This window comes from Lonchura striata, chromosome 12, assembly GCF_046129695.1.
Source record: "Lonchura striata isolate bLonStr1 chromosome 12, bLonStr1.mat, whole genome shotgun sequence".
Classification (NCBI taxonomy): Eukaryota; Metazoa; Chordata; class Aves; order Passeriformes; family Estrildidae; genus Lonchura; species Lonchura striata.
In genome coordinates, this window is record NC_134614.1 from 11,716,189 (window position 1) to 11,742,984 (window position 26,796).

At 37.7% G+C, this 26,796-nt stretch overlaps 1 protein-coding gene across 14 annotated transcripts in view; it reads right to left on the reverse strand.

The window, feature by feature from the left end:
- ERC2 (ELKS/RAB6-interacting/CAST family member 2) overlaps window positions 1–26,796 on the reverse strand; it is a 413,681-nt gene that overhangs the window by 207,002 nt on the left and 179,883 nt on the right. The window lies entirely within an intron of this gene.

A 26,796-nucleotide genomic window follows, 5' to 3' on the forward strand; every position in this document is an offset into this window, starting at 1 on the left:
CTGGGCTCTTCCATAGGATCTACCAGGTACAAGAAAATACCAGTAAAAGGCAGCAGAAAATGGTACCTCATTCTCTGAAAGCTGAAATATTCTGACAGATCTTTGGCACAGCGTGTGCCGTAGCTGAGAGGGCCACGATACACAGAGCATCACCACACAATTCCAGAAGGCTTTAACCCGTACACAGTAACACCTTACCTCATCAGAAGGCTTCAGGTGTCTGCCCATCCAGAGTGACATCATTCCACCCCAGAAGGCTGCAGGGGTCTTCCCTTGTTCTTCAGCCCAGCCTTTTATCCCCTCATGTTCCTGCAGTGCCCCTGTGTGCCCTCTGTTCCCTTTGGTGGTTGCTCAGAGCACCTGGGCACTCCCTGGCTCATTGCTGCCAGTGCTGCTCACCTGCTGCTCACAGCTGTGACACTGGGGATGAGCCCAGCCCACTCCCAATTACCACAAATTCTGTGCCTACAGATCTTCCCAATGGAAGTTCACTGATTTCCCACATCTTATGAAGCAGTTATTGCTCAGCCTGTCGGTGGGTTATATGCTCAAAACCTTGGGTAAGGCAGCTTTGCTCACTCAGTGTTTACAAGTATGTTTTGCCATGTGCTAGAGTAAATAGTGAAGAAGAGCAGTTATCAGTATTTAGGTTGAGCATTTGTGCTTCCTAAGTTGCACTTTACAGTACATTACAAAGGGAAGCCTTAAGAAAGGTAGTCTCATAAGATGCAGGAATTCTGCTTATGAAGAAATTTAATGTACAGCTAAATTATGAATAAGAAGAAACCCAGAAGAAATTATACTCTAAAGCTTTGGCCTGAACCATAATAATTCCTCTGTGGAATTTACTAAAGGTTTTACTCTTCTAACCCCTCTTATATGGGCATTATTTAGACACTAAAGTAATGGGCTTTATACATAAGGCTTATATAAAAATATAACTTTCCTACAGCTATGTATTTCTGTAGCCAAAATATATAAGACAAACTTTGATGAGAATAGTATTTCTCACCAGAAAAAAGAAAGGAAAAGTAGTCATGGAAACTTTAACTAACATAAACTGTCTTTTATGCCTCATCTAAGAGTTTTGTTTCCCTTTTAAGTCTCTCAAGTCTCTTCCCACATGAGGCAACATTCAGCAGAGTACAAACAGCAAATATGCAGATCTACAAGTTGATATTCTTCACTTTGTTTTGAGGCAAAATACATGGGAATTCAGACCGTAAGCTGAGTGGCAGGACTTACAAAATTTACAGATGGGAGGATTAAACAGGCCTTGATGAGAGCTTTATTTTGGATCTGCCTCACCTTTCCTCTAAACTAACTTGCTTGTCACTGCTCATATTCTATATATTAACTCTCATGGGGACATTTATTATTATATCCCTCTCTTCCAAAGGCAGGCTCGGTTTTGGAGAACAGAGATGAATACATACACATCAAGTTGTGCATTTGAAGGATTTTTTAAGATCTAGAGTCTTTATCCATGGAACACACAATTCCACAAATGAGGATACATTATAACTATATTAGAGTGCCTTTGCAAACATACATATTTAAACTGTATTTATAAACGAATGCTTCCTTTCTTTTCCAACTTTTTTCAGGTCTTTGTCCCACAGAAATACTTTATTACAAAAGTCTCTGTTATACCCAGCAGGCCGTAAAGGAATCACATTTATATTTCACTTGTGCAAGCAGAACTTTGAATACAAACCCAAAAGATTCTTAGATTTATCATGTATCAAATAAGTAGCTATGCAGTATGAACTAAGATGTCAGATTTTTTAAAGCAGAGAAGCTTTTCTATCCATTTCAAGATGCCTGATACTGTATATATTCCATTTCAGATGGGATATTTAGTCCCTCAAATTTGCTCCAGTACCTGCTAGAGTAAATAAAATTTACATTGTATTGATGTGTTTTAAGAAATATTGTCTCCAAAATGTTCAGCAAAGAAAAGGTTATTCTTTCATCTACAGCCCAACAAAAGTAGTAACCCCAATAATATAACTGTGTGCTCATAACCTACACTTTTAGTTGGAAAACTGCCTATAAGGGCTGAAATTAAGCACACAAGACTGTTAGAAGCAGGTCATATAGTTATTTATTTTATTCTTTGTATTTCCAATTAGATACAAATATTTTTTAAATATTTGGGAATGAAGTCAGCCTAAATATAATATATTTCTAGTGGAAATAACATTTTTTCCATTTAGGCCTCAGATACTGCTGATGGCAGAACAAGATTGGAATGTGCAGATAATTATCTTTCAGGCTAGTCAACAGCTAGAAGACCTTCATAATATCACCTTTAAGATCAAGCCAAGACATTCCAATCTGAATCAAGGTTTATTTATTAAAGGATTTAGCACTTTTAGATCCAATATTGCTTGGAAGACCACCAATTTCCATTTCCAAATATCTAATTTCTCCAGTTTCTTGGTGCATACATAAGAACTTCAACATCACTTCAGTGTGCACACACATATGCACATAAATGACATCTAAATTCCTTTCCCTCTCTAAGATTAATTCCACACCTACAAAGCAAAATCTCCACAGAGAGTGAGCTATAGGAATTTTCAATAATTCTCACTCATTTAGGCAACACAGTTTATACAACTGCAGGGTTTTTTAGTAAAAGATTTTGGACTTTTCTTGATTTTGATTGGTATAAGGGATACTAAGAAAAATAATGTGCTTTGAATATTTTCTTATCTAGGAAGAGAGCTTGGCACTTAAAACTTAAGTGTTTACTTCTTTTTCCTTTTACGAAACACTGTTTGCAATAAGTAAATAAAAGTATTTTTCAAAAGTAAAGATCAGCAATTCTCTTGTTCTAAGTTGGCTTTTTCAGTCTGTGGTCTTTTTCTGTGCTGGTGCCACTTATCTAAAATCTACTGTTCATGACAAGATCAAAAGTTACAGTTTATAATACAACATCTGTTCTGCAAATTCATAGCATAATCTTACAGAGGGTCTCTATAAATGAACAAAAAAGATATATAGCCTTTCTACATATAATGGATTTGGTCAACAAAAAGCCTAAATAATCACAGTATGATCCTGGTTATCCAAACTTCCCTGCTGTACATGTCTTCCTGTCCAACAGTGACTCCTCATAACACAAACCCGTGAGTCCCCTGGACAAATGGGGTGTGATACAAGTTGTTTGAATAAGTGCTATCCTACTGTACTGCATTATGAATATAGTTTAATCTGTCCTGGTACTTGATGTAATTTTATACAACATTCCAACTCAAGAGCAGGGAAAATTAGCCATCACCAAAGAGTAACCTCACTTCTATAAATGCACACTAACATGAGATAATATAAATAATAATGGCTATTGACTTACTGTGTTATTCTAATACTACAAATCAGCTAGTATTTCGGAGTCAAAAAACTAAAATACTGGCAAAGAATGCTTCAAGAAGTTTCCTTTGGTTTGTTTTTTGAAGAAAGAAAAAAGAAGAGCATCTATTTTTCAAAGACAGCATTTTTTGTATGTCTCTCCTTCACTTTAATTAAGCAGAGTTAGTAATTAAGCTGCCAAAGGGAGGCCCAGAAGATAAAAGACTTACCAATCCAAATAAGTTTCTGAACATTCAAGTTCCTTATCTAAAAGTAACCTTCCTCCCTGCCCCCTGCGTTCTCCAAATAGCATTTCCATTTTTCAAAAAGAAAAAAATGCCAATTGTATGCTCTGTCAAGAGGATATATTCTTCTCACATGTACTGCCTGTTGCTTCAGCAGGACAGAAGTAGTAGACTTAATAGGGACAGCAATCCACTATTATTTCTACTCAGCATTGTAATTATAAACTAAAACCATTTTCCTATTCCCAGCACAGGCTTATGGTTAAAAGCCCACATGGTCCCATATACACTGTAATATCTAAAATGAAAGTCTTGAAAAAACAAAGAACTGAACCAAAGCTAAACGCATTGCTGTCTTTACCAGAGAAGTCAACTCAGAAATAAACACAACTGTTCATGAGAAAGATATTAGAAGCAATAAATTTTCTAGTGATGAGTGTTTTTAGGTGTATAATTTATGTGTGCACTCACTGGTGGAATGACCAGAAACACAGATACCACAGAATGAGAAGGAGAAAAAATAGGGGAAAGTAGAAGATACGGATATATGCTCTACTAGGCTGCTAAAAAAATAGCCAACTTATATGAAAGACTAGATTGTGACATATTTTCACAAAAGCAAAAACAAAAACGAGCGTTGTTGACTCAAGAATGAACGTTGGCAGGAAGCTGCCATTAGGTCTTCTATAGTTTACACTATATTTTTTCCTTCCAGACGCTGCCAGTGGGAGGTTTTAGAGCATAATGATATACTGAGAAACTTATGACAAGCATGTCCAAACAAAGTAAAACATATTTTTCACAAAACAGTAAACTCTGATAGCTTTAAATCCATGGAGCCAGAGGTAGCCTGAAGACTAATTACAGCAGAATTTTTAACTTGTAAAACCTGCTTATGGTATTTAGGTATCCTTGATTTTTTTCCAGAAAATATTGATGTAGCAGGAAGTTACTTATAAAAAAACAAAGTTGAAATATGAAAGACGTTTTTCATCCCCCCAAAAAGATGAATAGTAATACCTTTAACAGTTTGATAGCAGCAAAAATAGTGTCAATTAGAAAATGTATCAGACATTACAGTAAAAAGAATTTTAAAGGATGGAGCAGGTGTGAATAGTGTTTTATTCCTGGAAGTTGTCTTTTCTAAGTCATACTTAGAGTTTGTCATGTACCTATGTCTGAGTATATCTAAATGTCTTGTGTAAATGGAGATCACTACAGTCACACATGCAGTCAGTGCTATAATTTTCATGGTTCAACCACATGACTAAGCAATATAAATGTCTAAGAACAGAAGAAACCCTTTTCACATATTAAACCAAATTTATCTGACCCTGTATAGCATAAAAAGATTGCTGAAGAAGAACCAAAAGTATGTTAAAATAATATGGGTGGGAAAGACAAAATTTTGTCTGTTTGACAAAACTCAAGCTTGACCCAAGGAAAACAAAGTCAAATAAGTATCTTAGAAGTCTCTTGACACTTTCAGAGAGAAAGGATGAAGTATGAAACATTTCTCTGAGTATATAATCCAGTCCCAAATCTATGCCTAGACTCTTAGCCACAACCTGACCATTGGTGTGTGAAGAGTGCTGACTATGTGCATTATGGTGATTTCCCCCCCCCGTTATTTCCTAATATAAGGAATTAATATTTCTTTAACTATAATAATTGCTAAGAAGAAATTAAAGATGTCACATGAATCATGATGTGACACTTTTTTTTTGTAGAGGTGCAATTCAGTTCTCAGCAGTGTCTTGTGGGAACAAAAATAATCTCCTGGCATATTTATAAGGCACTTGTAGTCAAAAGCAGAACTTTAATTGTTTGTTCATCTTCTTCAGTGATCCTAACTAAGGAAATAATGAACAGGTTCAGCAATTCCCAGACATGACACATCTACTCTGCATAATACCTAGTGCACCCCCAGTACATTTAGAGATGGCTCCAAGCTGGGTGGGAGTGTTGATCTGCTGGAGGGTAGGAGGCCTCTGCAGAGGGATCTGGACAGGCTGGATCAATGGGCCAAGGCCAGTGGTGTGAGGTGAAATGAGGTAAAGATGGGTCCTGCCTTTGGGTCACAACAACCCCACACAGCACTCCAGGCTTGGGAACAGAGTGACTGGAAAGCTGCTCAGTGGAAAAGGACATGCGGGCATGGTCAACAGCAGCTGAACATGAGCCCAGGTGTGCCCAGGTGGCCAAGCAGGCCAGTGGCATCCTGGCTGTGTCAGCAATAGTGTGGCCAGCAGGACCAGGGCAGTGATTGTCCCCCTGTACTGGGCACTGGTGAGGCCACAGCTCAAATCCTGGGTCAGTTTTGAGCTCCTCAAGACAAGACACACATTGAGGTGCTGGAACTTATACAGAGGAGGGCAAAGGGCTGGAAAGGAGCTGGAGCAAAAGTCTGATGAGGAGCAGCTGAGGGAGCTGAGGGTGTTTAGACTGGAGAAAAGAAGGCTGAAGGGGGATCCTTTTACTCTACAACTGGAAGGAGATTGTAGTGAGGTGGGTTAGTCTCTCCTTCGAGGTAACAAGTGACAGGACAAGAGGAAACCAGGAGAGATTTAGATTGGATATTAGGAAAAAAGTCTTCACCAAAAACACCATCAAGCACTGGAATGGGCTGTCCAGTGCAGTGGTGGAGTCACCCTCCCTGAAGGTGTTTAAAAGAACGTAGCTGTAGCACTGAGGGACATGGGTCAGTGATGGCCTTGGCAGTGCTGGGTAAACAGTGATCTTAGAGGTCTTTTCTAAATGCTAATATGATTCTCTGATAGGGGATAGACAAATAGTCTTGATATAACAGCTGTAAAAGAATACCAGGATCAGGTATTATTTTAGGTAATTAACTATATTTTTCAGCTACTCCTCTCACACATAGTCCTAAATATACCGATGGCATAACACTTACATTCCACATGTATAATTCAGAGTTTAGTCCGTAAATTCTCTGAAGTCATTCTTCTGCTATTACTGAAGTACTTCTTTAAATACATATTGACTAATCTATGGTTTCATACATCAAGTAGACTATTTTTCATATACAGACTTAAATCTGGCTTTAAAAACTGTACGATGAATTGTAAAAACAGTTTAAAGTTATGATTGGCTGATAAAGTGAAACTCTACTCCATTTCACTTGGATTAGTGTGCAGCTGCAAGATATAAATTCTGTGTGAGAAACAGTACATTTTTTAATGCTCTTTGAATTATCATGTTTTTGCAAAATGAAAGACAACTGGTTTCATATGCAGGTAAGAAATATTGGCATAAGAAATCTTATTTGATTTTAACTGAGTCATGTTGCCAGAATGCATGAAACAGCTGCATGAGCTGAGTATCTGCCTGAGGCTACAACTATATTTCCCCCATCTTTTACCACCTGTCTGTGCAAAAGTTACTGGATGCTGGTAGATATCAAACCCCACTGGGATCATTAACTATCATAATTATGAAATGGATTCTCCACTACCCTATTCCCTTTTCATGTCCAAGTATTTTTTACTAGATGAGATAGGGTCATCCCTTTTATTTGAAAACTTTTCACTGTTGTGAATAAACTCACAAACAAAATTGCTAAAACGACACTGAAAGAGTGAGGCTTGCTTCTATTAAGTTTACTCTCTTTGGCACATCTGTAAATTTATTAAATGATTATGCCAAGACCACCAAAAGGCTCTTTTACATCATTCTTTAGCCAAGGGCAGCACTGATCCAATAGTACAATTAACACTGGGATGTTTTCATACTAGCTAGATATAGGCAATTTTGCCCTAGGAGTAGAAATGACTGATAAAATCTCAGAGCTGTTGAAAACAAAAGTGCTTTTGATAACTCTTGGAAAACAATTCAGATACCAAAACACCAGGGAATGAAAAATATAATTTTGTCATTAAAAAAAAAAAAAAAAAAAAAAAAAGTAAGACTGGAGAATTTTGGATAAGTAAGTTTTGATTTTCAAACTTACTGGAACAAGTCATTTGCTTCAAACTGTTTTCAGACACCTAGAAGAATGAATATGGAGTTCCCAAGCAGCCATATCAAATTAATTTTTCCATATGACAGAAATTGGCTTCATTGAAGAACAGGAATAGCAGTCATATCTGGTAACAAATTTCAAGATATTCATATAACCAAACTCAATAAAAATATAAGCCAAATGAAAGCCACCTAACATGGGTGCCAAACTTGTTTGGAAGTTGTGGTGAGTCACCAACAGTTCAATGTTAAAAGAAAAAGATGTTTTAAAAAATGGAATTTTGCAGGACCATAGGATATTCAGTTCCTAAATAGCCCCAAATACTAAGATTACAAAGTTGCAGTAAGGGGAAAAAAAAAAAAAGTATCTTAAAGAACTAAACAGCTATTTAATAAGGAGAAAAGCAAGGTCATTCACTTCAGCAGAATTGATCAACTTCACAAACCCAGGAAGAGGAATAACTGATTAAGAATATGTCATTTTCTACTAAAGAAAAGGGTCAAGAGACACTAAGGTGACAAGTCAACAGTGTCATGTTGTTGCAAAACACACACTATGGAGAAATGTCTATTTAGTAGCAATCTTTCTGTTTTCTTTGGCACTGACAAGATCTCAGCAGGAGAAGTGGATCAAATTTTACCCACTCAAAGATGTGATCAAACTGGAAAGACTACAAAGAAAAGCAACAAGGATACTAAGAAAACGAGAAAACAAAATCTCTGTGGTAAGACTGAAAGAATTAGAGTCTATCAACTTCAAGAAGAGAAAACTAAGGAACACAATATGCATTTGCACTTACAGGCTATCACAGGGGGTGAGGGAAGTCAATTTATTATGGCCAGTGTGGATAAGACAAGAAATAACTGCCTGAAATTACAGAAAAAGAGACTAATGTAAGAGAGAATTTTTTTTCATACCTGTGGACTATGAATAATAAACAAAGTTTACTATATATTTCACTAAAACCAAGACAAACATCTAAGGAACAGTGGTGTAATTGATACTCAGCACTATGGATGCACTAAAAGATACTCTCTGGTCCCTTCTGGACTTGTTTTCTATGAAATTGCAATTTAAAATGTATATAAAGCCAGTTTATCTTATTTCCTAGTATGAAATGTACAAAAGAATCGCTAGACAAAACACTCCAGACCTGCCAAAAATAATTTTAGAAGAATCTACTCTTCCAGTTAAGAAAGGCAAACAAAGCCATCTGCAATGAGGAAAGGCAGATTTTCAAGCAGGACTTTTCACCTTGGAAAATACACTACTGAAAAAGAAGCAAGAGACTATAAAATGCTATGGAAAAGGTGAACTGGGAACTATTGTTCACTGTTTCTGACAACTGAAGAATTATGGGCACCTAAGGACATTACTAGGCAACAGGCTAAAAAACCACATAAAAGGCAAAACCCTGAATATGACATTTTACATTGTTACAACTCAAGGATCTGGGGTGGTTGTCAGCCCCAAAATGAGTGCTCAAAAGTTTTAAATGCTTTATTGATTCTAAGTCCTTTGGCTCCTAAACACGGCAATGTAGGTGCTATTTCCAGCTCAGAAGGTCCCTAAAGCGACCTGAGACAGGATACTGAGGAAAAAACACTCTGCCTAATCTTTTTTTATGCACCAATTCATGGATTATTTTACTTTTTTTTTTTTTTTCTGCTGATCAGGACAAAAAGAAAATTAAGTAGACATATCTCTTATCTGATCCAGTTGTTATGCTGATGATTCCTTCTTAGAAAACAGGGGATAGCTGTTATGCAGCATTACAGAATGAGTTTCCAAGCTGTGGGGACTGATCAGAAAAACTGCAGATGTTAATTAAAATTACTGCTGTGCATGGCTTGGAGTCTAAGAGTCATTCTGGGGTAATATCTAAATTCGCTCAGGATTGTGACACAGGTTACATTAATTTGGCCTCAGAGCCTTAGTAATGTAATGTATGATCAGGTTTAAAAATGTATAAAGAAAAAACCCACAAATAAAATCCCCAAAACCACTCTGGGTAAAAAGTCCTTAGAGAAATGCAGAAACATACATATCTAAAAGAAAATTTTCAGTCAATTTTTGTATGGAGAGAAGAAAACACTTTTGGCGAGACCATTACCAATCTTAATCAACTTAAGTTTCCAAAACAGAAAAATAAAAGTCAAATCCCTTTATGTTTCTACCTAAAATCAAGAAAGTCTATCAAAGAGTTAATGATAGTAAATAGAATCAAAGTACAAAAAGCACTTTAGTTTCATGAAAAAAATTTAAGAAACGATAGAAAATATTATACATTTAAAAGGACTCATAAGTATGGAGAGTAAGGTGGCTGGTACTGAACACCAACAGGCACAACAGGAGCTGGACATTTGTGGTCTCCCCACTAACCTGAAGAATGACATGTCTCCTACCCTTCAGGAAAACTTCACTTCTCAGTGGCCAACTTTGTCTATAAATCAAGTTGTTTATAGAAACGTGTATTAGTTGCTTAAATACAGCTGTGAGTAGACAGATAAGGCCCGACAGATCCTCTTGGTCCTCTGGTATTCAGTAATGTGGATAGAAGTGCCCTACTGTAAATCACAGCATGTTACACTAATGCAATGCACATTTTTCCCTGACAACACTGGAATTTAAAATGTATATATACCATATCATTACATACATTATTACTTACTGAAGTGTAATGATCGTATGAAAATCTCAGGAAACCATTTTTCTCCAAAAGACTCTGTACCACAGCTCAGATGACTCACAAAACAGAGTCATTTGAGCTGCCATTTTGGATTCCTTCCTTAGAAAGTAAGACACCAGCTGGATTGATTATGGGCCTTGATGTCTAGAGTTTATTCTGGGATTTTACAAGCAATTGGTGATTTACATTGGTTTTTTCATGTTCAGGATATGGCTGTGGGGGCTGGGGAAGAAAAACAGAAAATTACATCAATTCTTCTTGAGGTATGAAAGTGTAAGGCTTTTGTTCAGATTTAAAAGTTTAAAGAAAAAAATTTTAAAGCTCTGTGAAAACTAAATTGAATCTCTTAAAAAGATTCAATCATAATATTTCCAGTTTTTTCCTGCAGTCACAGATTTTCTAAAACATTTTCATATATAATTCCATAGTGTTTTGGAAAGTAGTATGCTCAAAGGTATAAAACTTAAATTTATTATATAAATCTTCTACTACCTAAGTCTGAAGTAATTGAGCAACAGACTCAATGCATCCATGGAGCAGTTAAAGCACATCCTCCTTATTTAGGCATTAAACTTCTCTAGAAGTTCTGGGACAGGGCAGTACCATGCACCTCCATTTCACTTTTGCAGCCAAAGAACACCTTCCCTACATATTCCAGTCCTTCTCCACATTTATTGCTTTTGCCTGATACTTTCCCTGCCTTCAACCAGTATCAACTTTAGTGTCCTACAGAAAGAAATGGATAATTTTTTCAGTCTTGAGGTCATTCTACAAACCATAGTTTTCCTGAATTTCATTTAAAAATTAATTTCACCTTTCTTAGAGGCTATGAATTCTCAACAATTATTTGCGTGCAGATTTTCCCCAAATGCTGTATAAGAATACCATTCCTTCTAAATAAGTTTTACTGATGCTTCTGTTGTCACCAGATATTTTTTCATGTTAACATATTTCCAAGATGTTTATGTTTTGCATAATTAAAGGACCAATGAAATCAGTGTGTTGTTCTTTCATTTTAAAGGGAAAATTGCAGTGGATTCAAACATAGCTCAGTTAAGGCTAAGGTCCAAGTGTGTGCTCACTGAGAGCAGGAGATGCTTAATTCTTTAGTTATAAGAGTTTCCTTGTTTGAGTTGACTGTCTTTAAAAGATTTATACATGCTTATTTTTTTTAACTTAAGGCACATTTTGGCTGTATGTGAAATGGGTCTCCTGACTGTGACTCCTGAGCCACATCTATAGTGGATAGGTCAACTAAAGTTCTCATGACCGGGTTTCATTACACAACTGATAACAGTGCTTTGCAGCTGGATAATCTGAATCCCTGGTTGGCAAGGAAGAGAACCAGTTAAAATGATGAGATTGATTTATATGCTAGTTCCATGGATAAAGTAGATGTATTCAGAGAACCCCTAGAGATGGAGTAATTTCCTATTTGGTAAACAAAATCAAGACCCCATCTTCTACCTCCTCACTTTTGATATTCCAAGTTGTAAGTCTTGTGGCTCTCATACATATATTTTTTTGGTCCAAAAGTTTTCAAATTAAGGAATCCAGTCAGGTCTGGTATACAGTCTCAGTCACTCTACAGACAAACATCTATTTCCTTTCTAACATACTATTTCAGCTTTTATTAATAAGTACAATGGGAAGAAGTACACACAATGTTCTTCAATCCCAGCACAATTTATTAGATCAGCTTATGATATATGAAGTGGGAATTCATAATGTCATTTCTGTTCCTTCTATTCAGCTGCTGACTAAGTACACTGCACAGAATGCAGCCCGCCATCAAAAGATGCAGGTTTGTAGTGGGGCCCTAACTATTGCTTCTCAAAGAAACAGACATTTTCATTGTTTACAGTAAGTTAAAAAATAAATTAATTTTAGAATTCTCTATGTTGGTAGCCTGATATTTTGTATAACTCCCATGTATTTCTAGTATTCCATCTCTCCAGAAACTTTTATGCCACTTCCCCCAAGACTACAGAATGACAATGTCTGGCTCTTGTTTCCTGGGCAGTTTTCAGGGAGTGCCCTCACTGATGAAATGCCTGTGAACAGGACCAAACTGTCCAAACACCCAAAGTGTCAGCACAAGAGTGCAGAAGCTTTTCACATGTTTAAGAATCTACATAAAAGCCACATGCAGACAGAACCTTCTCTCTGCTGCATGTCCCTGGAGAAAAGAATGCTGTGAAGAACATAAAATAAGGGTGGAATACAATTTTTTAACACACATTCTTCAGCATCAACATGACATCCAGAAGAAAAACCTGCAACATTTTCATGGAAAGAAATAACTGCACATCCCACAGGTAAAAAGCTTTACCCAGCCATATTCCTGCTGCTTAAAAATTGCACACATCTCACAATGAAAAATTAATCTAGAAAATAAAAGAGAGAGTCACATCAAAGGGAACATAATTCCAGCTGTTTTATTCTTAGTTATAACAGAAACCTACTTGGACATTCTGCACACATCTCCAAAATAAAATAAAACAACAAAACAGTTGGGAGGAAGTCTACACTAATCTACAGAGTTTTCAGCCACACACATTTAGCATGAAAGAGTCTCTACCCCTAACTTGTTTCAGTTACTGACTTACCACGGGAAGAGAACACAAAAGTAGCTGCACTCTGATGCATTCAGGACACAGTTCTTGCTTCCCAATTAGGACAAGGCTGCTTATGCAGCATTAAGAGGAACAAAATCTCTTTCTCCCTCCCTGCAATTCCTGACACACTTTTCAAGGAGCTTTGTTTTCTAGTTCCTCCCCTATTACCCACAGGTTCCTGTTGCCATATTTTACTGTGGAAAAGGTGCTTTTCCAATTTCTGTTTAAAGAACTGAAGGTAAATTGTTGCTTATGAAATAGTAGAGTTCCAAGATGAATAACAAAACTAATATAAATTCGCATTTCTTCAACTGAGTATGTACAGTTTTGGGGAACTCTTTGACAGAGTAACTAACTTCAATCTTCTTTGAAGATGAAAATAATTTTGCCATCTGAAAGTAAGTGAAAGATGTTCAAAATTTATAATATTTTAGATAAACATTTGATAGTTCAGCTGAGGATACTAAGTTGTTTCAATTACAAAGTCAACATAAAAAAAAACAAAACTATTGTGTACATATGTCACCATACTGTCAGGTCTGAAACTATTTTTTCCAGATAATTCCTTCACAATACACACAATAAAATTTTGGAAAACTAAGTTTTCAAAGTTAACCTTAAGCTCAGCTGTTTTGAGCTGTAATATTTGGCTAAGGTTATATGTGAAGTTTTCAAAAGTGTAATTCAAAAACTGGCCGAACTCTGCAAACTTCACAAACACTACCCACCCCCTTTCTTTTCTTTTTTTAAATGACAACCTGAGTGTAACCAGAAAAATTTCTAGGCCAAAGGAAAGCTTAAAGCATGATCAGTTTTGTAACCTTATAAATGGGGCCACAAACATAACCCCTTAATAATGTGAAGAATAATATGTTTTTGATTTGACCATACAATGTAAGAAAAAATAATGGGATCGGAATTCAATAGTCTTAACTTCCCAAATCCCATATGGTGTGTTTATCATTTACCATATGTGTAGTGTCTGATGTGCATATAAAGACCATGGATTTGAGACACTTCTCAGATCAGCAGCTTGAACATATCGTATCCCACAGCTTCATGAGATCCAAATGAGATGCAGAACAGGCACCATTTACTACACAGGCGTGTCTGTCTTCATGGAAAGTGGTATTTACATGACCAGATTTAAGAGATACTTGTTAATAAGTGATAAAAAGAAACAAAACTGTATCTTTTTCTTAAACCATTTGTTGGTTTGGATGTCTTAATTATGTCATTTCATAATCTGAAACACACACAAGGAAGGCTAAGTATCTATCACTTCCACTAAAAAATATTCCCAAAAGGAACATGAGGACATCTTATCATTTAAGGTGCAATGTTTTTGTTCAAATTCTGCTGTAATACAAAATGAGAGACAAAACCTTCTGAGTTCTCCCTTCTCATCTCCTTATGCATAGACAGTAAAAAGGCTTTTACTGGGTATAGAGATTCCTATCAATTAAGACTCAAAAACAGAAAAGCAGCTCTGGAAAAAAAGTGTAAAGACACAAAAAAAAAGGGAAAAATGAAAATCAGAGTTGTGAAACTTGGCTTTTATGGAATGTATGGTTCATCCAAATCTTTTCTTTGGCTTTGGTTCACATACCAAATGTTTCTTTGACTTCTGGGCTTGAAGAAAGCCAAAACTCCAAGTGAAACATTGCCAAATCCAACATATTTTTGCAGGTTTAAGGTCAAAACCATGCAAACCCACAGAATTCCTCCTACCATTATAAATCAGCCTAAGTTTGCCAAAATGTTCTTTTTTTTAAGAAAACCTTTTTCGCTAAACTTTTCCCAATAACATTTAAAAGTTTAGCCATCAGTACTGCATTTAGTAACATGATTACATAGCTTCATATCACGTCTTTCTTATTCTATAACAATTGTCATTTTTGTTTTAACTTTCTCTTATGGGGTTTGTTTTTAAACACTATCCATGTCCTGAGTTTGCAAGGAAGCACAACTGAAGGCAATCCTTGGTCTTCAAGTTGATGATGCTTTATTTCTTTAAACTATTCACTGTTTTCCAGGCATTTTAAAAATACTACAAAGTCTCAATGCATATTCCTATGGGACTTCTGAAAAATATAATGACTTGTAAACTTATGAGGAGGAATGACTTAATTTTTTGGAAAAGCATTTGGTTTCTTTACTAACATACTATGCTGGTAAATTAGTTGGTCAAATGCCCACTAATTCTACTTTTTAAAAACAATTTTTCTTGATTTGTCCAATAAGGCTATCACATGTGGAGGTATTTTTCCAAAACTTAAATGGAACTCCTTTTAGAAAGATATGTCACATTAGTCACCCTCCAGTTCTTAGGCAAGTTAGAAATTCACATATTTCACCTTAAATTTTCAAGAAGGTTAACATGAAAAGTGCTTGGTATTGAGAGGAACTTGGCCTGACTACAAGCTCACCCTACATTTGACAAAGTTTTAACTTGATGGTACCTTTCAACCTGAATGATCTTCTGATCCTATGATGACAGCATTGTTCATTTTAGTAACTGTTGCACAGTGTATTCTGCTGCCACCTGACTCAGAGCTACATCTTCCAATAGTTTGCCTGTAAAGAGGAGGTCTAGAAGCAGAACCCACCAAGTTCTTTTTCTCTGAACACCAGAACAAGAAATATCTTTCATTTTTTTGACCTCATGACCCCATTTTCTGAAAGCCCTCTTTATATGCCTTGATTATCTTTGGCTCTAGAGATTCTCTGGCTGGCTTCCGCCTTCTGACACATTTGAAAACGACCAGTCCGAGTGCATTTCATTACTTATTCCTCATTGTTCTTCATGCATTTCATGACCTGCCTATTTGTGCTTTTGTTACTTGCCAGGTTTTATGATTCTGGTTTTTTCAACTAGACATATTTCAGTTTTGAGAAAGTTTGTTTTGTTGTTTTTTTTTTTTTGTTAGCTTCCTTTATCCTGCTGTTTAATTGTGCTAGTTTCCGTTTGGTCTTATTAAAGCAGTTTATGATAGGTGGTATCCATTTCCTCTGAGCCAATATAATTTTCTTTAAATAGCCTTCATGATGCCTGTAAAGATTTTATTCCTTTAACTGTCTTTTTTAAACATTTTTTGACATCTAACAGCAATATGGATACTGAATGTGACTAAGACTAAAAGTCTGAAAAAATGCATGTTCCCTAAAGTAGATTTCCATTGGTTCATACTTCAAATATTAATCCTGTGAAGTAGAGATACTTTTCAGAAACACACACGCACTTCTACACTAACAGTAGTACACATTATTTGTAAATTTCATTCTGGATTCAGCCTATTGCTGACATATTCATATTATGACTAGATTTTGTTCAATTACATTAAAAAAAGGTAGTGGAAAAGTGGTTTTTTTCCCCTTGGGAATACATATTCAGTGCTAAATATCTCAAACTTCCATGCAAATACTGAGCTGTTTTTCAGTATCCTAACATTTCAAAAACATTTACTCACTCACTGTATTACTGATTACACTTTCCTTTAAAGCACAAATGCTATAGTTCCATTCTGCCTGATTTACTGGCTTTCAGTCACTACTTGAAACATCTGGCCACCTGTTTTATACTGGAGAACTAATTTGGGGAACAATAAACTTGAGGGGGAAAAAAATTAAGAAAACAGATGACAAAACAAAACACAAAACCTATCAGACATACCAGGACCTTCAGAACCTTGCTAGATAACACAGGTTTATACTTACTTTATCCATATCTTAAAGGACAAATGAAGAAATGGTCCCTGCACATATGGTAAAACCTGTGGAGCAGAATTTAATACCTGTGCACCAAAGAGATTTCTAGACTACCCATTAAAACTACTTCTTCCTTCCTCAGAACGTTCATGTAGCAATACTAATCCAATACCTCTTCATTGTGAAACAAATATACTACATAGTAACACTTAAATTATTTAAAATGTTTTAACTTAATGATTATTACTCAACTATTTTTTTTTTAATTAAAATACTGGTTTTATGTAAAATGTTCCCATTTTGATCTTGAGGATTTTGATTTGTATTTGAGTGATGCTTCCAACTGATGTGAAACTCAGGGGTACAGGATATTTCTGGCAGGCTCTGCTTGTGAAAATACTAAGAGTGGAGACAGAGCAAAGGATGTACAGAGGCTCCAGAAATGCTTTGACTTTCAGCACTTTTTCCTTACAGACTGAAGAATTCCTATTCTTATTTTTATTTGGATTTTTTTAGGTTTCTGTGTGAAATAAGTAGGTCAAACCAACTGTAAGGTGAAGGACACTGTGTACATAATATAAGTGTAAGTTTACCACCTCCATGCCCATCCCTGGGCAGAGGTCAGCCCTTGGTTGACAAAATTTGATCTCCTGAATGGACATGTGGATACCTGGCAGCCTCTGGTCCCACCTCCTGGAGTTCCATCCATCACCAGGGCTGTGAGCTGGCGTTGGTGTCGGCATCCAGCACTGCCTGCACAGAGACCCGGTGGGACTGCGCCCACCCTGAGGCTCAGCCAGGCCTGGCTGCCTCGTGCCTCGGTCCCCGAGGGACAGCTGCTCCCTGAGCCGCGGCCTGACCGCCTGTGTCCCCTCTCCACGGGACCCTGCTCCCTCAGCAGCTGCCCCGGGCTCCTTGGTGTGCCAGGGGATCCTCGGTGGCAGCCTCAGAGCCCAGCTGCCCCACGCCCTGAGCTGTGTCCCTGCCACCATGCTGCCCCGCTCCCCTGGGCTGTGTCCCTGCCACCATGCTGCCCCACGCCCTGAGCTGTGTCCCTGCCACCATGCTGCCCCACGCCCCTGAGCTGTGTCCCTGCCACCATGCTGCCCGAGCTCCTGAGCTGTGTCCCTGCCACCATGCTGCCCCACGCCCTGAGCTGTGTCCCTGCCACCATGCTGCCCTGAGCTCCTGGGCTGTGTCCCTGCCACCATGCTGCCCCGAGCTCCTGAGCTGTGTCCCTGCCACCATGCTGTCCCGCTCCCCTGGGCTGTGTCCCTGCCACCATGCTGCCCCACGCCCTGAGCTGTGTCCCTGCCACCATGCTGTCCGAGCTCCTGAGCTGTGTCCCTGCCACCATGCTGCCCCACGCCCTGAGCTGTGTCCCTGCCACCATGCTGCCCCGCGCCCTGAGCTGTGTCCCTGCCACCATGCTGCCCCACGCCCTGAGCTGTGTCCCTGCCACCATGCTGCCCCGCGCCCTGAGCTGTGTCCCTGCCACCATGCTGCCCCGAGCCCCTGAGCTGTGTCCCTGCCACCATGCTGCCCCGAGCCCCTGAGCTGTGTCCCTGCCACCATGCTGCCCCGAGCCCCTGAGCTGTGTCCCTGCCACCATGCTGCCCCGCTCCCCTGGGCTGTGTCCCTGCCACCATGCTGCCCCGCGCCCTGAGCTGTGTCCCTGCCACCATGCTGCCCCGCTCCCCTGGGCTGTGTCCCTGCCACCATGCTGCCCCGAGCACCTGAGCTGTGTCCCTGCCACCATGCTGCCCCACGCCCTGAGCTGTGTCCCTGCCACCATGCTGCCCCGCTCCCCTGGGCTGTGTCCCTGCCACCATGCTGCCCCGCTCCCCTGGGCTGTGTCCCTGCCACCATGCTGTCCTGCTCCCCTGGGCTGTGTCCCTGCCACCATGCTGCCCCGCACCCTTGGGCTGTGTCCCTGCCACCATGCTGCCCCGCTCCCCTGAGCTGTGTCCCTGCCACCATGCTGCCCCGCTCCCCTGGGCTGTGTCCCTGCCACCATGCTGCCCCGAGCCCCTGAGCTGTGTCCCTGCCACCATGCTGCCCCGAGCCCCTGAGCTGTGTCCCTGCCACCATGCTGCCCCGGCTCTGGAGAGGCCCCTGGAGAGCTCACTTGGCCCCATGGCCAAGGGCTGACTCCACAGCCAGCCCTGCCAGAGGCAGGGGGAAGGACACTGCTGTTGGCAGCGCCACTGGCCCCGATGGCACCTCCCTGCCCTGTCTCAGCCCTGTGCCTCTGTCCAGCTCAGCCCCTGTCCACTCCCACCCCACTGCTGTCCCTGGAGAACCCCCAAGCCCAGCTGCAGCTTCCTCACTGTCAGCACCAGCACCAGAACGTGAACAGTCCCTGCTGCTCCTGCTATGACAGGCAGAGTGCTACTGCAGGGTAACTCTGCACTGGAAGTGGCAGAAATAAATGTTCTTCAAAAATCTTCACAGACAGCACAAAGGACAGGGAAATCACTATTTGTGGAATCATCCAGGACAACAATTACATGAAACTTTCCCTTTTAAGAAACATTTTCAGGATGCAAGATACATTATTATTATCACTTGACCGTCCAGTGGGTAATTTGTGTTTTAATTTAACAGGCACTTCACACACATTTCAATTACAGAATTACACAATCCCAAATATGCTGAGTTGGAAGGGACCCATAAGTTTCTCTCAATCCTGGTCCTGCACAGAACCATCACCAAGAATCACAGTGTGTTCCTGAGAGCATTGTCCAAACACCTCTTGAGTTCTGATAGCTTTGGGGCTCTGACTGCTGCCCTGGGGAGCCTGTTCAGCTCCCAGCCAAGAAGAACCTTTCTCTAATTTTCAACCTAAACCTTCCCTGACACAACTTCAGGCCATTCCCTCACATCCTGTCACTGTTCACCAGAAGAGATCAATTAGATAAGAAAAGAATGCAATTTGCAGTTCAAAATTGGAATAGAGCATCAACAATACACAAGTTAGTTTAGTTAGCCAGCTAAGAATAGCTTTTAATTCATATCTAACAGAATGGATTTAGGATACCTTCATCCAGGTATCCAGTTAATGTGTTCACAGCAAAGGTTTCAATGCAGGAATCTACCAGGTGATGTTTTATATGGTAGATTTCTAGTATTCTTGAGATGCACTTCAAACTGAGAAAAAAGAGACCAAAGAGGAGTCCATGTTATCCTCCTTATAACATTAATTATTTTAGTACTAGTTGCTAGTTATCCTGCTTATAACACTATTTTAGTGTTTATCAGCTTCATAAGAAAAAAGTTAACAAAGCCATCATGAATAAAGGATCAAAGCCTATGCTGAAAGCACAAGAGCCAGACAGCAACCTCTGAGCAATCTTTTCTAATGTCTGTATTAACAGAAATAATTATATTTGCTAGGACTTGGCAGCCAAATGTTCTTATAAAAGAACACCCAGACAGAAAAGCCAATTTTGACAAGCCTTACAGCTGAAGGACTTTCTCACAAATTACAATTCCCATCAACAGATCAGATGTAAATGATGAATGACAATGGACTGTTTCCATTTTTACTTGAGATCTGCTTTCTCAATGACCTTTTAAGTTTATTTTTTGTCTGTACAGGGTTTTTTAATTATTTTTTCTTCATGTGAGAAATCTTTGTCAGACAAGGCAGTGGCAAAAACTGCATTAACATTAGTACAGCCAGGAATTCACCCCATATGCAGGAACACACAAAATTCTTTCTTCAAAATGAAGAGAATATAGCACTCATGTGACACACTATTCACATTGTTATAATGTCCCTTTGAAGTTAAAAAAAAACAAAGCCACAAACACCTGGCTTTTATCTCTGAAATAACTTCTAGATGGCTAAATTATGGTAGTTCTCAATATGACAAAGGTATGTGACAGCTAAAGAGGAGGTGTAAAATGCTTCTTTCATTCTGCCAATATGCAATTCTGAAAAGAAATGTTACTACCTGATGCCAAAAAATAGTGCTCAATAAAACTTTACTCCACTGAAGAACAAATGCATTAGAAAAAACATTTCTAATTCATGTCAATAAAATATCATAGAAATACAAAGAACGACTCAAAACGTAAAAGGCAATATGAAAAATTCTCTATTCTGTGCATAGTTGTGATCTTTCAAATTCAAAGATAACATTTTATAGTTCATTTACATTGGACTAATATTTTAAAATAAATTCATTTTTTCCCTATTTACAATTTTAAAGTTGTCATAGAAAAATAGCTCTAATTCTATTAAGACATTTATTCAGTGAAAAGATTGGTATTCAACAATATCCCAAACCTGTCAAGCTTTCTCCAAGGTGTTTGTAGAGGAGTCTTTGTCAGATGCAGAAAGCTAAACAGACTTTCCCAAGGAAAAGGAGAAATGGAAAAATATAAACAGAAGTGATGGATCAAAGAAATGCTTGTTAAGCACCCTTGCTGTAACTTAAAAGAAGAGCCTTCTATAAAATTTAATATATTGCACTACAGTGTTTGTTGTTGAATTATCTGATTATCCTGACAATTCTGCTTAAAAAGACAGTTGCCTCTAAACTGCAAACATCAGTACTCTTCTGTTTCTTCATGTGCAGCTATTATTCACCATCCTCTGAGAATCAAGACAGTATTAAATTGCAAACCAATATGGTGTGTTGTTTCCCTTGTCTTTCCTATCCTAAACACAAACTTTTGATCACTCACTGGACCAAAAACTATACCAACTTCACCTGCACTAAGTACCTCAGTCAGTAACAATTCATTAGCAACAATTTTATTATCATGAGTAAAATATCACAAGTAACAGTTCAGACGAGTAAAGGGAATATTGGATAGATAAAGTCTGTGCTCCTTAATGGTTCCATCACCCATCTGGGACACTTTGCACACAAACTTTATTTCTTATGCCTGACTTTCATTCAATATATTGCTTAAAAGTCTGTTCTTCAAGATATCTGAGATCTATTAATTAAACATGTTTTGTCAAGTTCAGAAGTTATTAATTCAACACCATTTTTTTCTTTTATTTTTTACCTTACAGTGATATTTGTCCCTGGATTTTTTTCTACTGAAAGAGAGATTTTTCATCTCTCACAAAAAAGCTTCTTAGAGTAAAAATGGGGTTACAATAAATAATAATAATTTCCAAGGTAGGACAAGACTATATATAAAGGTGTATTGCCTTCCTTCTCTTTCCAGTCTGTACACAAGAGAGTCTCTGAGTAATAATGTATAAAGCTATTACTGAATATTCATAATGAGAGATAAGTATAAATCTGGTTCATTAACAACCAACCAAAACCAGTTCTACTTAGACTTACCCAAGCAGAACTTTGTTGCTGACCAGATATATTAATACCAGACTTCAAAATTATCTACGCAGAGTGACAAACAGCAGAAGCAGCTCTCACTGGCTACTAAGCAGGTAAATACAAAACCAAATGATGGAACTAGGTAGAAATCTGAGCTTGATGCAAACCACAAGAAGGTTTTTGAAAAGCTTTTTATATTTTCATCCAGCCTATCAAGTTTTCAGCAAAAATGTTATAGCTTGTGGATAAGCTACAAATATAAGGAAGTATGTGGAGGGAGTTTGCACAGAAGTTAGGTAACTGGTTAAACTTTTAGAACATATTTACCTTTTTTGCTTCTTTATATATAGGAAAACAGCTTTCACTATATATGTGTAGGTAACTTTTTAGACAATGCTTAAATTGGAAAATCTATGCTAATACTAATTGCTATTACCCTTATTTTATATTACAGGGTTAAACATCCTATATTCATCTTATATTGAAAGCAGCTACACAAATAGGGTCAGACATTTTATTGCAATTTCACTTTGTAGAATTTCAATCTAAATCATTGCTTTTGTCATCGATTATAATTTATGTCACATAGAGTGTTTAAATACATAATTTAGTAACATATTAGATGAGCTGTAACTCAATGTAAAAGCTAAAAATGAGCTATATGTGGAATGCTATATTGGACAGTCATGTGCTGAAATACTAACATCTAATATAATGAGGTTATTGATGTAGAGTTGACATATAACTTGATTTGCAGATGCCCTACTGACTAACCTTTTGCAACTATATCTCAGTGTAAACCTGTGGTAATTATTGCTGGGTAGGGAGAGTTGGTTTAACTGAACTATTTCTTTTGATGCATGTGAATGTAATTGCCCCCTGGAGACTACAGAAGTCCTGCATGTGCGAGTTATTACATATTGAGGGGGAGAAAATAAAGTTGTATCACATTAAATTTTTTGTGTTTCCTATTGTTGCAGTTTTTTTTTTTTCCGACAACAACATTCCCTCCCAGTGCCTTGCCATATTTGCCCTTTTCAACTAGCAAAACATATTAAACCACATAGTAGAAATAACTGATTTAATTTAAACATAAAATACTTGTCAATAGCTACAGTTCACAGATTTCTAAGTAACTGCAAATCAGGAAGTCCAGGTTTTAATCCTGGGTAAGTAAAGGGAAATTCAAATTACATAGACAATACTGAAAAAACATTAAGTTTCTGATTTAACTGTAAAAACTGGGGAAGATGAGAAAGTCAGTATTCAGACTGTTTGATATGGGATGCCTTACAAGTCTTTGTAATAATGCAGAAAGTGTATTAAAAATTATACATAATATTCTATTATACTGTGTGCTTGCATAAACCCCCAAAATCAATAGATTGTGATATTTCTAAGAATAAAAATTATGTTATTTTATACTTACACATATAATGGAATACACTAGTCAAAAGAAAGGTTATGATAACTGCAGAGAACAGTTTTTGCTGATAATGCTTTGCCCACTAGATGTTTTTTCATATTATGTGGTTAGATCAACATAGCACAGAACACTGCAGGACTTCTGTCAACCCACCACTTCTCACAACTCACAAATTATGACAAAGAAAAAAGAAAGTTAAAAGGCTCTGATTCTAGTAGAAATTGGTGTGCAAGTGAGATTTTCATTTATTGTCTACAGGGACATTTTATAACAGGAGTGGTTTTGGCTTCTGGGGATTACACTGCACAATGAAAACAAATGTCAAAGTAAATCCCTCCAAAAAACCCACTTCTGGTATTGATCCTCAGACCTACCAATCAACCTTCCTGCCCTCTGTACATTCTCAAGTACCATTCTTCATCTGAAACCTTTTAGAAATATTTTCTTCAACATAATCTTAAACTACTGGCTGAAGTTCAACACACGTTTCAGCAACACATATGGAATTTATCCACAGCATAAGGAACTTCCACAGGCCAAGGAAGGAAAATTCCTACCTGTCCATCCATGTTTACAATCTGAATTTATATTTATATTATGTTGGAAATCTGAAGATAAGTACACTAGCTGTGTCTTCAATAGTCTTACATGTGTTTGAGTGGATTATCCTGAGATTTGTAAGTATGCATTTCTAATCTGGTAATCATTTTTTAATACCTTGCACTACAGCACTACAGGTTTACTCATTTTTTTTCTAATGCCTACTCTCCACTATTACGCTTGTGGGGATTTCATAGATTCATTATTAATTAGTATAGAAAATACTCTTGTTAAATGTCTATTAAAAATGTGTGTTCAGCCACACAAAAATAACCACTTCAACCATGCAATTCCCACCTTTTTCCTAGATATTTACAAGATTAAAAAAAAGTTCCCTGAATTGTGTGAAGCTTATAATATGCTATACATTTTGCTGAGGGCTGGACATTTTTGAGCCTGTACTTAGTCCTGCAATCTACCTTGACAAAGTCCATCTACAATTAGAAAAGCAGAGAAATGCCAAAGGGGTTACCCATGAACACACCACCACTGCTCACGATTGTGCACTCTGCTGAATTCTCTCCATTTTTCAGTACGTAACTCTTGCTTTGCAAGGGTGAAACTAACTGATATGTTCATGAACACTAATTTTCTTACAAATTAACTGAACTTCAGCTTAATCACTCAAATATAAAATGTTACAGTCCCCAAAGCAACTGTAGTTTAAAACATACATACAATAAGAGCATACAATACCATATGCTAGTTTTAAGTCATTAAAAGGAAGATAATTATGAAGATTGTATCAATAATAAAATATTATTATTATTGTATCAATAATAAAATATTGACTTTCACATTTTTAATACGTTCATTCATTTACTTAATAGACTATATTGACAGAACTTAGCCAAAAATATATCAAAAATTGCTTACTTGCACTTGAAATTAACTCACTTGTTAAACAGTATTTGCATCGACTTGAACAAATATACTCATTCGGAAAAAGAAACCAAACAATTTAGTGCAAAACTTTGGAAACAAAGTTTTTTGCTGAAATTATTTCTGTATGGACTGCAATAGTAAAGAGAGCCTCTAGAACATAAGATGATCACAGTCTTGAATCTTAAATTCAGATGCTTCAGTACACTTCTGTTTTAATCATAGAAAAGTTTTAGTAAAATTAAGCTTTTAACTCATTACAACCATAGTATAAATTAATCTCCATTCTGCATTTTTCCCAAACAAGACCATGGGTACTTTTAAGGGAGAACTTAATTCTCATTATTGCTTACCCCACCTTTTGAATTTGTCACTGAACTGGCTCCAACAAACATCTTACACAACAACTGAAGGACTTGATGTAGCTGACTCTTATCCAGACTTACAAAAAAAAAAACAAAACCAGCTTTTGTTTCAAAATATTCATATCTGATAGCAGATATCTTAGGGAGAAGGAAGACATTCACAAGCATTGCAGGGCATATATCTTATCTTCCTCTTATCTCTGAGCATATTTCAATAGTCTATCTACAGTATATCTCATCTGTGTGTTCTGATTGCTCATATTATTAAAAAAGAAAAATCAAGAGAGGTCACCTCATTCCCCACATCGTCTGCCCACAACAGAATGATAGGTACCCAACAATTCTACACATCAAAGCTAGACCACAACTTACAATTCACACATGCACGTAGTGGAAATCACAGGAGTGGTATAAACAGGTAAAATCCCTATCTTACTTCTGTCTGCCCCCCACCAAAATTACCAGCCTTTCAAAGACAGAAACATACAGAATGCTGAGAATTATTAAACACTGAGAATTATTAAAGCTGTCCAGAAAGGTATTGGTCCACCTTAGGACAGATTCTTAAATTAGAATTTATTTTAAATACAATAGCTCATGATTTTAACCTCTTAAAAGGTTGCGTTTTGTCACTGCATATGAATTTCAGCACTACTAATACAAAGCTGTGTGTTTATGCAATGAATTCTCTCCTGCCTTGTGTCAGCTCCATACACTAATGCCTGTCTGCATAGCAGTCAGGACTGCTTCCTCTGTCTCTGAACTGATTACACTGCTCTGTTCATTCTTGTTTGCAAGACTTCATCTCACTCCCTAGCTTCCTCTTTTTATTTATATTATAGTATCAAAGTTTTTGAGACAACGCAGTAGGAAATACACTGCATTAAGAGAAGTCATAGCAAATTCATAGCAAAGTCAGATATACCCCTTGTTTAGGCCATGTACATACAGAAATGTGCAATGTCTTGGGTACATTTCTGTATTTTTAGAGCTATTATGGAATTGAGGATTATATGGTAAAGCACACAGTGACAAATAAAGAAACAAATCCAGGGTTAAGGATTCATGCTGACTAGCTGTGAAACCTCTTGGGAGCTATTTTCAGTGATTAAGACATCACAGATATTCACATGGCAAGAATCAGAAAGCAGTAATATTAGCTAGCCAGTTTTTTTATCTCTTTTGACAGGACTTCCTCCTGATCATGTTTTATTCATTACCCAAGACTAAATTTCCAGCCAGTACAGAGCTATTGGAAAACTGGAACTCTTGCCTTGCCTCACTACATCCCATGAAAAAGCATGACTGACAAGCTGAACTCTGCTGAAAAAGTGAGGTATTTACACCTGGAAAATGTACATGTGTACACAATCTGTTCTACAGTACTGCAGGCATAAACCATTGATCAAGCTGCCTCTGTATGATATTTGAAATCAATGAGAACTACACATTGTCTCACTCAAAAACAATTTTGTTAGTGAAATATCTCTTTTCCGCATGTGGATTTCCAGCCAAAGAAAACCCAAGCTACCTCAAAGAGAATTGTGACAAATTACCCAAGCATTTAAAACATAAGGAGAGTCAAGAACTTTGCCAGCAGATGAACTGGAAGAAAGGGGGG